The following is a 12,763-nucleotide window of genomic DNA, read 5'->3' on the forward strand; positions in this document are numbered from 1 at the left end:
TCTACTAACAGGAAAATTGCAAGCCTGCTTTTTAAAATGTTGTCCCATATATCTGGTTTTGTGAAGTGTTGATAATTTTCTTTGCTTTCCTAGGTTCTTGCCAAATTCTTCATCCCTTGCTTAAAGTTCTGTGAAAGCAGGGTCAGAACAGTGGATTCTTAATCACTTATTGTTCTGTCAAATGATTTTTAAAATCAGGAAGACCACATTTTCTATTATATATTTAGCCTTATCTTCCTGTAATCTATAAATGTTTAAAGCCATTTCGGTGATAACTGTTATCTTTGCTGTCTTTAAATAGTTCTGTGCCACACTAGTGCAGAACTCCAAGAGGCAAAGATCTCCTGGGAGGCCGAGGCAGTCCATTTAGCGGAGGTCACCACTCCTTGGACAAGATCTTGTTTCAGCAATCAAGCCAAAGCATTATTAAAACATCCCATATTAGAAAAATATTCTCTTTTATCTACTTGGCTGCAGAGTAATAGAAATTAAAATCTTTGGAGTCAGAGCAAGGATACAAGTTCCAGGTTTTTCATTTTCCAGCAGAATGGAACAAATACAACAACAAAGTGTTGCATTTCCCATCCACAGGTTGTTGGGAGCTGTGGGGCACCATGTACCAGAAAATGCCATGCATGACTTCAAATGAGGTACAGAAGTTATTCTTTCCTTAAAATCTAAATGTGACTTCTTATCTGCTTTGCATAATGTTATAATCCAAAGTCCATATCCTAGGTGCTTTTGTGTGAAAAACATAGGTAGCAAAACTAAAAATGCAGACCACACTGAGCATCATATTGCAACTATTTCTCTTTGACTTGTCAGGGCATCTACTTTCTTGTAGATAAAAACAGAGTGATCAGCTCAGAGTTATATGAATCTTGTTGGATCATAAACTCTTTTTCTTTCTTTCCCTTCCCTTCTTTTCTCCCTCCCTTCTTTCCTTCCTCCTTTCTTTCCCTCTTTCTGTCTCCTCCTCTCCCTCTATCTCCCTCTCCCCCCACCTTTTTTTGCAGTACTGGAAATTGAACCCAGAGCCTTTGCACTGACATACATACCTGAGGATCACCCTGACTTGCCAAATTTGCTCAAACTTGAAATCCTTTTGCCTCAGCCTTCCAGAGTGCTAGGATTATAGGTGTGTGCCACCATAACTGGCTGAGTTCTTTTTTTGATGGTTTGCTCTCATATTTCTTCAAATACCAGTGTAACCTTGGAAAGTCAATCATTTTAGTGATTTCTGACCCCACTATTAAAGAATAGCCAGGCTATATAGTTTTTTTTTTTAAATGGTTCTAAGCTATTACACATTCTTATGCCGATATGCTCAAAACTGTGCTAACTGGTGACTCTTAAGTGCTATGTGCGAAGAACAGTTACTGTTTATGTGTACATAACCATGGACTCTTACCAGAGAAAAGTCATACCATAAGCCAGAAAATGTTTAGAAGATGACTAAATACAACCATTGTTCAACTTCTTTTCAAGAAGAAACATCATTTTTAAATTCTTATAAACTGCAAAGAAATAAATATATTTTGCTTGTAACATGTTTAATGGAGTAGCTTTGTTTTAACAATTGCCAGATGTGGACCAGCTTCTTTAAATGGCCATAATCGAGTCAGTAACACCAGGAAGAAATCTGAAAAAAGGTTAATTTGAACCACCTGAGGCAGACCTGAATGGACTCTACAGAAAAGAGGATTTATTCAAACTTTCTTGGAGGGAGCGGGAAGGAGTGAGGCACAGAGAGAGAGAATCAATGAATAAACTGGTGTCAAGAGGACCAGAGATGATCCTATGCCAACCTGAGACTCTTATCATTAAAGGAATGGCAAAAAGGTATGGGCATGGCATCACATTCTGAAAATCCCAGTTAGACTATGCAAAGAAAATTACCATTGTCCATTTTAGCAAGACAAGGGTCACACACATACATACACACTTGCACGTATGCTACTTACTGTCTTCACGATACTGACATATACATCAAGTGCCCTTCCTGCATACAATTTAAGAGTGCAAGGGTAGGATGCCAGGACACTTCTCAAGTGTGATTATTAATCTCACTCCTGTTCCTATGATATAATTTAATATTTCACTGGAATTTGAGGTTTCTCAGGACACTACTCCTGTGAACTGGATAGTTAAGTATATACCAAATGACAGTGCTAGGTCTGGAGATCAGTCCTGCATGGCATAGTCTAGAGATAAAACTACCACTTTAAGCAAAGGATGAATGCAAATAGGGAGGAGGACATCATAGATGTCTCATGTATACTTGATCAGTTTTGCTTTGCTGGGTCAGTATGCACACCTGTTTGATTTCTTATTTTCTTGGGTACTTTACAACTATAACATGTGGCTGAAAGGACTCACACAGGTCAATGTTCCCAAGTTCCTGCAACTGAAAGGGAAGAATCTGAGTGGTAACTGAGCACTAAAGGCAGAAAAATGACCTCAGCCTTGTAGTGTGTTAGGGCGTCTTACTAAGACTTGTGAACACAAAGCTGTCTACAACATGTTTGTCTTCCTGTAGAGCTCTAAAGAATATCTCAGAGGAATGCAGGCTATTGTCACCAGCCAAAATAATCCACCTACGAGGGATGATTTTGATGGGAAAATGCATTACTTAAATTACAGATTACCCTTCCTAGTTCCTGAGGCTTGAAGCAGACTCACCCCAAGCTTCCATTAGGATGGGGAAGGATGGGTGTGGAGACACAGAAGCTCTGTAAAAGGAGTTTCAGGCACAGAAAGAGCTAAGAGGCTCGAGAGTTTAGCAGCCCAGTGCTATGCTGAAAATATAGGAAATGAAGAGACTAAAAATTAAAAGAAATCATGAAGCGGGAAACAGAATTGAGTTGAGAAACTGGCACAGGTTATACAGAATCAAATCTCCAAACCTGAGCCCCAAGCACTCATTATATGGTATCACAAGCATGGAACACAGGCAGAAAGAATGAAACTCCAGTAGCTCTTTCGAGCTGGTTTCATGGATCTTTCATAAAACTGTAATTGAAAAATTTCAGGTATAAAGAGAGACTCTCTCTCTTGCTCTCTCCTCCCTTTTTTCTCCCTCTCTTCCTCCCTCTCTTTTCTCCCTCCCTTCCTTCCTGCCTCCTTTCCTCTCACCATCAGAAATGTTGAAGAGTATGTAGTCTTCCTACAAAACAAGGGGTCACATTGGACTTGTTCGTAACAACTATTCCAGTCAGATCTCATTGTGGGGATGTATATTGGCCTTCTAACTTTTTACTAATCAACGCACGGTCCAGTAAGATCAACATGCCCTGGGGTTGTGTCAGAATACAAGACCTCAGGGCCCTCTCCAACCTACTGATGCTGAATTTGCATCTCAGTAAGACCCCAGTTGTTTCTACTCTGCCTTAAAGTTTTAGAAATAAATCTCTCAGCATCTATGTTCCTCCATTCTAATCCATTCTCTGTACAGTGGATTGAGGAGTAATCTATTAATTTATTTTAATTAATTAATTATATTTCAATTAAATTTAATAGATTATTGGTTTATTGATTAATCTTTTATTATGAATAATCTCAGAAGGAAAGTTCTATGAGTATAAGAAAGGGTATGGAGTTTGGTGTCCAATAAATATACACTGAATGAAGAAGTGAATTTTCCTTTCATCTGGAAAAAGGCCAGGATGATATACAAGATCTACCATATCTTTTCTTTACCAGTTGAAGAGTTTCACTGTCTTTTCTCTTGTACTGATCTGTAAAGTCAGTGCATTTTGCTTGACCAACCAATATCCTTGTCTATATTATTTATCCCTTCCGGTTAGGACCTGGTTCTATAAATGTATCCTTCTGCTCCCATGTATAGCACCCTTCTCTCTTCCGCTGCCTCTGCTGTGGGATTTCTCATGTTAATAAGCAGCAAAAGCTCACTACCATTTTGCTTTTCATGTTTTATCTCTCTGTTTTGAGTCCTGGGCTTCCTATGTGCATTTCTTTATGGTTTCCACATCTTTATTCATTTATTTCATAAGATCTTGTTTCTTGTCCCCACAATTTGACTGGTATTGAGTCAGACTTAGATTCAAAATTAATCCAAAAATGTGTACAACACTCTTGGTTTCTGTCTCTTCAACTGCAAAAGTGTGTGTAATAGAATCTACATCAAAGTAATAGTGAGAGTACAAGTGCTACATAAACTGGCATGTGGTAGGTGCTGTGGTCATCTCACACTTTCCTTGGAGAACAGTTGAGGTTCATTTTGAAACCACCAAATTTTATCTTACCAGAATTTCACAATATAGAATATAGTGATTTCATTATTATGAAGTAATTTGAACTATTATATAGGAGTAAGTACAAACTATGTATTCCATTGCAGCATTATCATGATAGTAAAACTTACAGACACCAGAGAATAAAAATGTCCGGTATCTATGTAAGAAAACATTATGCAGGTCAGACAATAATACAAGAGAAACTTAAGATTCTGTTGAGTGAGAAAAAGGAAGAATTCACCCATACACTCCTGATCCTGATTATGCAAATTTAAATACAATAGGCTGAAAGGAATTCTGGAGAACATGAGTATTACCTTTGTTTTCTATTACATTGGCTGTAACCTTCTTTCTTTGCATTTAAAAAAATTCTTCCTTCAGCTTTTTAAATTCCTGTCTCTCATTCTGCATCTAGAATGTGTGTGCTGCCAGGAGTTTTTCCTTTGGTCTTCTTCTCATCATTGTTCTTGGTAATGTTACCCACAACCTTGCTCACCCAGTTCCCTTCTCTGTCTTGAACCTACATGCTCTGCAGTCTATAGTCCACTCCACCCACACATTCAGCCATTGCAGTCTGCACATACATCTTCCTTTTTCTTCATACTCCCACACATTCATTTCCTATTTACTGGCTGTGTAGTATGTCCCAGACAGTCTGGGAGAGACTCAAGCTACAATAAAAGTAAAAGAGGACCTTTGAACTCAAGTAGCTCTCATGTTCCTTTGTCTGGGTCATTTTTCCAGTTATCAAATGTTAGACTCACCTTTGAGTCCTTCTGCATTTCATTCCTCCTGCCAGTAAAGGTTTGCTGGGCTCCCCACATGAACTTCAGCCCAGAAATACCTTTTACATCATGGCTCTCTTTCTCATGTCCACACCCAGTGCTCTCCCATGACCTTTATTTTTTTTCCCTTGGGTTATTCTATTATTTCTATTACAGCATCTAAAGTGATGCCTTTTGGAGCATATTCTCACAACTCCAATTATTCTCACACTGAGCTATAACATAAATCATCTGAATTCACAGTTTGCTTATAATCATCTCCTGTTCAAAAATACCACTGATAATTTCCCATTAATTACAAAAAATTCCTTAACTTGACCCTTAAAGTTTTCTTTTAATGTGTTAAATTGTTATGAATAACTGAATGAAATATTCAGTTAGGAATTCAGGAAGCCAGTTTATATGGTACAGTATAATAGCATTTCCTACTTCCCACCTTTTCTTGTTGAGAGTTCCCTTCAACTGCCCTATTTTGTGAAGTATAAAGAAGATTCAGCCAGCTTTCAAGCTTGCCCATTCCTTCCTCCTTAACGAATTCGTTCATTTTAAAATTTCTCTGTAACATTCCCCTTTGAAAATAAAGGTTTTCAATGCATATATATGTAATTAAGTATGTACTATGCATATGACAATTTACCAGAGTTTGAATATAAAAATTATTCATTTTAAATAGGCCTTCACATATGTAGTATATATATATATATATATATATAGTTTTACAGATACTCTGTACTGTTTTAACCTTATTATAGTAATGTAAGTAGCATACACATAAATTTAATATTAAGACAATGACTATATACCAAAAATTATGCTGGAAAAATACAGTCATATTTGGTCATTTATATGAGGGCTTTGGAGTCAGCCTTTGGGTTAACTGCCTAACTGGAATCTCAGTTTAGTCATTTTAAAATGGAGACCATACCTACCTCCCAGGATGACAGAGTGAGTTAAATCAGATAACATGAGCTAAGGGCATAGGACATTGTTAAGCAGATAGTTAAGACAAAAAAAATTCTCATTTTATTAATGAAAAATAAATGACAACAAGACAAAATGGGGTTTTCGAATGTGATTCTAGAAGCTTCTTTACAGGTTCTTTTAACTACATAGAATAAATATCTATCTAATGTAAATGTTTTGTTGCTCACTATGGTGGACTGGTAAATATGACATCATTTCTAGTATTAAATAGCATCACAGAAAGGAGAGAGAGGAGAGAGAGAGGGAGAAAGGGAGAGAAAGAGAGAGAAAGGGAGGGAGAGAGAGAGAGAGAGAGGGAGAGAGAGAGAGAGAGAGTCCTCCTCCTCTCTGCTGCAGCGAACCCTTGGCCAAAGACATCAAAAGCATAAACAATGCCAAGGCTGGGAGAGTCGTATTTAGGAAGCATCCATAAGCAAAGCCTATGCTGCAGGTTGGCACCATCCCCTACATGAGCAAAGTGAAAGGGACATTTCAGAAAATCTTTCCATCTTACTCCAAATCTTGAAAAATCTTTTTCCATAGAACTTGAAGAAATGTCTAAACGTACTTCATTTTCTTTTCCACCCTCTCCTACTTACTTATTATTAACTAAAAACATATAGTAAACATTTGTTTAATCACTGAAAGTACTCAGTGTCTATTTTACAGTGTGTCATATCATGAAAGGCCAAAACAAATAAAATGGGAGAAAATTCCGATGAACTCATTTATTCATTAACTAATTAATAAGAATTTACTGACCTCCTCCTTTATCCCAGCACTATGTACTAAAAACATGAGTGAAAAACAGTTAGTAAAAGAATTAATTAAGGTCCGAGAATGATTGATTAGAAACAATGATGTAGATACCCGACTCTCTTAGAGTTCAATAGTCCAACTCTGTTTGGGTCGGACTCCCTAGCAGAAGGTGCGGATAAGCTGGTTTTTATTACACACAGTCTGCCAGCACACCACAGAGGAGTTTCAAGATGGGTCCACAAAATGTAGGCTCTACGAGCCACGTGGTTAGATCACATGCTGCTTCTTCAACACCCAAACTGCAACACAGCTCATTCATTTCTACTGGCAATGTGTTGCAGACATTTTTCTTTTCAGAAGTTAAATAATAATTTCATCTTTTTCTATTCTATATAAATATCTTAAAGCTCCAAATGAATATAACAAGTTGCTAAAGGAGTCTGAAGTTGAGGAAACAGACCACAAAATATATGCTGCGTGGACTTACAAAAAACATACCAAATAGAACCTTTCACCAAACATGAAATGCTTCATTTACTTTGAGTGAAAAGAAAAATGGTTTAAGTGTTTGACAACACCCACAAGGAGCAATATTGTTTGGGATTTCATGTATGATTCTACTGAATCTTTTTTGAGGAAAAAGGCAATATAATTTCATCTTTCACCAGGACTAACGTATGAGAAGGTGTTCAGTATCTGAAAGAATGCCATTTGCTTTTAGAGCCTACACTCATTTATGTTAACAAATTCATCCTCCTTTTCAAAAATCTTGTGCGATGCTGCCAACCCTCGGTGAGATTGCGGATGGTGTCACCTGTCCCTTCCCTCTCTGCCACAATAACTCCCCCTCAGAAGCAGGGCTCTTCAGAAATCCTCATGGAATGAATAGATTAAGGTTCTCATGATTAAACATTGCAGAGAAAATTAACCAAGGACAATTCATTAGTCTCCTTCAATTGCTACAAATATTCCAACCCCTAGGTATACACTCACATGTATTTAGGGGTCAGCAGTTGAGCACTGACCATTTTTAAGTGTGTGAAAATAACAAAACTAAGTTGACTGCATGACATGTTCTGGATAGTCTTAAGGAAAATCCTATGTGGATATCCAGGGAAGGCTGAAAAGGTATTACTGATCTTATCAGCAAGGCAGAAAATGTCTTCCATTTTTAAAAAGGTAAATTATACATAAAGGATTTATTCACATGAACACATGCTGAACTCAAAGATTATGTTAAAGAATTAAAGAAAAGGTAATACCCATAACTGCCCTCCTGAGTAAATATTTTTCTTGAAACAGAATTTTAAAATTAATATTTTTCATGTAAAGCATGAGGCCCAGGACCAATGCATTCAACTGTTTCTGTGGTAAAAATGAAGGATCAGTTTCTAAGCTGGAGATTCCAAATAAAGCATATGTAAAATCAGTTCTTTTAAGAACTGACAGTCTTGGCTTTTAGGTATATTCATTGTTGGAGACAAAAACATCAGGGAAGAAATTGCAGTATTTTATTTGCAAAACCCAACAATACTGAGTCATTCCTGGGCTTTCGTCTCTATTGCTCGATCATTCTGCCCGGAAAGGGTGAGCCATTTCATTTACACATTTAAAAAAAATCATTTATCAGTAAGAAACCTTCAGATAAAAATCATTACCTAAAACATTTCTCTTAAGTTCACATTAATACATTTTAATGTAGATAAAGATTTTGGACTTTAAAAAAAAAACTATTACAATAAATACAATTTGAAAATAAGCCAGATATCTTAATATTCATTAATAAATTGTAACATAGGCAAAAGATATAATTTTTCAGAAAATTTCTAATCAAAATAGCCTTGGATATTGGTTTTATCTGCATAGGACATTGCATATGCCACAGACAATGATCAATGTAGGCTTATGGATAAAAGACCGAAGATAAAGAGATTAACTGAAACAAAAACATTCCAAATCTTCCCTGATTTTCTCTCATTTAAACAACTAAACAAAACAAGTAGTACCTTTTTAATTTTCTGAATGAGTAGTTTCCAATCAATGCTTCCTCAGGTTAGAGATAAGCCGAAGAATCTACCAAAACAAAACAAAAGAAAAAAACCATATATACAGATTTATTAACTAAATATCAAAAATTGCAACTCACCAGTAAGCAAATGCATTCTTTATATCCAGATAATAAATCTATGCTTTGATCTTTGTAGTATGAGAAATGCAGCCCTTGAATTGTTAGGCTCAATAATGAATGTTAAAGCATCTTACTCTGAGATGGCATAAAACAGACCCTTTGAAAAATACATTAAAAATAAAACAAAATGAAAACGTAAAGCCCCAAACCATTACCAGCGTGGATGCAGCAATCCTCCCCAGTCTAGCCCTCGAGAACTGCTGCAGAGTTCCTCTCCAGTAGCCTTATTCCCAGGCTGGCTCTCCGGCTTTCTAGCTCCAGACAGACGCAGTCTGCAAGCCACCAGCTCCCGTCTGTGTGTGTCGGGGAAAGGGAGGCTGCAAATTAGAAAAAGTCCCCGCAGTGGCGAAAAGGAAAATAAGGCGAGTGGGAGAAGGAGAGAGAGCTCCCTACCCTCAGAATTTTCGAGAATGATGACAAGCCACTCAGCTCCGCCATCATTCACTGACAATAGGATGCAGCCCTGGCTTCCGATCTAGTGATTTGCCATATAGGCTTCTGGTACCAAATGCCTGACAGGCATTTTAATTGCCTCCGTCCAAGTGTGTCCCCAGGAGCAGTCTATAAGCCTATGAATGTCATCATCTGGTCTCCTTTGTGTTAATGCCAGGCACGCACACACCACACACACACACACACACACACACACACACACATACACACACACACACACACAGAGTGCTTAAATACAGACAATCTTCAGCAGTCTAAGATTACAAACAAGTTAAGCTACACAAACTGAACATGAATAAATGATAGTTTTAGAGAATTTTTTACTATTTGCATGAAGGACACCAGAGTCTTATGTTTTCTCACTGGCAGACAGTAATGATATTTTAAAAACTGTTGCATATCACTTACTGATATTCAAAATATAAAATGCTTATTTGTATTCTAAATACAAATAAGAAATACACACACTAATGTATGTTTTCCTGTAGAAAATTCAATCCCCTTTTATGTATAATAAGTACATACTTGGTAATATTTACAAAAGAGTAAGGACAAAACAAAACAGAACAAAACAAAAGGGTTGATACGTATTTCAGTGAACAATCCATTTTATTCTGTTTCCATCCAAAAGCAAAAGGAAGTGGTAACCAGTCTGAGTACTGGGACTCAACAGTCCCCAAGGGTCGAGGCAGAGAATTGAATCTTTGGCATAATCAGTATCCCTTTCATGTCAGTAACTGAAATTAACAGTTGAATGTCCCTGTTTTACAATGCCCCTTATGTAGGGAGGTTAAATGTAGAGTAATTCCCTGCATGTATTTCTGGAGAAAAGGAAGAAGAGAAATGTTAATAAGTAAATTAATTTTTATGGCATTGTTCGTGCCCTGTACCAGTGAATGGAGTAAAATTCGATGCGCACCAAAAGGGCCAGCTGCACGGAGAGGGCGTATCACCATGGTTACCGGAAACAGAAAGTAAGGAGGAAGAAAATAAGGTGACCAGAGAGCAGAGGGAAGGAAACTACAGTAGAGGAAATTTAGAGACAAAATCACACGCTTCGTTCTTTTCTTTCTTGAAAGAACTATCTCTGTCAGTTTTATATGATAGTTTTAATTTGTTAAAATGAATTTCAGGTCAGCAGCTAATTTTGCTTTCATAAATATTCATTTGGGTTTTTTGGTATGAAGTTGAACCTGCTTCTCCCCCTGGTGTACATACACTGGATTTGTGGAGCCCTCTCAGCTTGTTCCATACCCTTTGCTTCACAGGTCACAAAGCTGAGGCCCAGGGAGTGTGAGCAACATCACAAATCAGGCCTGGCTTCCTGACTGTCACTGTCTGTGCTTTCAACCCAGGGCCTCCTTTCTCTCCTCTCTCCTCATACTCGCTGCAGACAAAACAGACTCCAGACATGTCCTTTGTCTTCCACTTTGTAAACCTTTCATTTGCTAAAGCAGTAATCTTCCTCTTTAAAACACACTGCAATCATCCTGTGAAGCAGCTCAGCTTCAGATGGTGCCGGACTGTACTTGAGGTCTGCAAAACCTGGGGTAATTATGTCAACAGCTTTTCTCTCATTTCCACTGTGGCAGTCAGATAAATCGAGCCTGACTGCCTTTCTGTAGACCTATCTTGGGGAGCCTGGACTTAATCGTCATATATGAGGTACTCCATCAACACTGGCGTCATTTTTTATGTAAGCGTGAGATTGGACAGTCATGCTGAACAACTCTTCCCAAGATTCTCCTAGACCCAGACATTGAAGCTGGAAAACTGAAAGCCCAGGTAAAACCGGAGGGGCAGGAGCGGTGGGGGGCGGGGGATTAAAAAGCAACCACTGGAGGGCGCAATACTTACTAAAATTGTTTGAACCACTCCATAAAAGTAGTGGCTACTGTTTTGACCTTGGTTTTCTTTTGTTCTTTCAGGCCTGGAGGCGTGACTCAGTCTTAGAGAATGTAATCAGTGTTCACCAGATCCGGGGTTCAGTCCCCACCACCGAAACAAAAAGAAATTTTTAAAAACTCCTTCTCCTTCTCCCCCTCCCAGTCAGTTTTTGATTTAACTATTTGATGTTAATTCATCTACAGATACAGTCATGTTTTTTATTTTTTTTCTGTAATACGTTGGCTGCTGCCACAACCATTCTCTTTCTGCACCTCGGCTAAAAGATGAATAAATTACACTAAGAATACATGATCGCCATTGGGCAATAATTGTGAGAGATTTTTACGATTTAGTGAATCCTACATACAGGTTAGGATTCCTCCCCTAAAATGTGTTCTTGTAAGTATGATCTCTGTAAACTATCTACTTTTCTTCAGTGATTTTGGACAATAAGTTTGTTTCTCACAGTGAATGTTTCAGTTTCATTTATTGTCATCTGTTGCTTTGTGAAGGTCATTTAGTATTTAGGGGCACCTGGTTCAATCATGCAAATGAATTAATATATTCTTATTTTTAAAATTTGTTTCCAGTACAAAGTAGGCACTATATAATTCTTGCCCTGAAGTACATCATATGCTAAAATAAAAGGTGACAAATAACAAATAATCAACAGACTTCCGTGTTTGGGGGGGAGGGGTTCATATTTATGTGAAGGAGCCACTACTGTCTTGCTTTCTCTGCCCTTCCTTTTTTAGACCTGGCTTTGCAGCATCCTGTAGTTTTCATGTACCCCAGTTGTGGTGGAACACATGTGCACTTTAGATACCTAGCAGGTCCTGTGGCTGGGAAACAAAGGAGAACACCATTTCCCGTCCAAGGAACTTCAACGCCAGCGGAAGGAACACAGAAGGAAGAAAGGCATTTTACCCTCCCCTCTTTGGAGCATCGGCCTCCCAGCCACGGCCTTCCTTCTTCACACAGCCTGTCTCTTCCTGCTACATTTTCCATAGCACTTAACTTTCTTTTTTTTTTTTTTTTTTTGGTTTTTCTCCGGTACCGGGAACCGAACTCACGACCTTGCACTTGCCAGGCAGGCGCTTTGCCACTGAGCTAAATCCCCAGCGCCCAGCACTTATCTTTCCATAAATTATCTTTTAAATTATGTTTACTATTTATTACCTCCTTCTTTCTGCTAGTTCCATTAGAGCAGTTTGGAGCATATGTTTGGAGCACTAATGTATCCAAACCCCTGAAAACAGTACCTCAAACATTCTGGTAGCTCAAAAATATTTGTAAAATGAGTGAATGTGAAAATGACATTAGCAGGTTAATCAGAGAGTTTAAACATGAAAAAGCTTTTGTATTCCTTATGGATTTCCCTATTTTATATATTAAGTCTTCCTTATCAATACTTTCTTTTATTTGTGCCATAAGCCACACTGCTACACAATCAGTATTTTTTAAAAATAATT

At 37.8% G+C, this 12,763-nt stretch overlaps 1 protein-coding gene across 4 annotated transcripts in view; it reads right to left on the reverse strand.

Annotated features, from left to right (window-relative positions):
- Window positions 1-9,395, reverse strand: part of Map2 (microtubule-associated protein 2) — a 137,289-nt gene extending 127,894 nt beyond the window's left edge. For 2 of the 4 annotated variants that reach the window (XM_013520775.1, XM_013520774.1), the window contains exons 1-2: window positions 9,107-9,395; window positions 8,770-8,836 (exon numbers count right to left, since the gene is read on the reverse strand). The gene's annotated coding sequence lies outside the window, so the exon portion shown is untranslated. The remainder of the gene's footprint in view (window positions 1-8,769; window positions 8,837-9,106) is intronic. The other 2 variants (XM_005396956.2, XM_005396957.2) reach the window with 2 other exon arrangements.
- Between the last annotated feature and the right edge of the window lie 3,368 nt (window positions 9,396-12,763).

Source organism: Chinchilla lanigera, unplaced genomic scaffold (genome assembly GCF_000276665.1).
Source record: "Chinchilla lanigera isolate Chin_1 unplaced genomic scaffold, ChiLan1.0 scaffold00056, whole genome shotgun sequence".
Classification (NCBI taxonomy): Eukaryota; Metazoa; Chordata; class Mammalia; order Rodentia; family Chinchillidae; genus Chinchilla; species Chinchilla lanigera.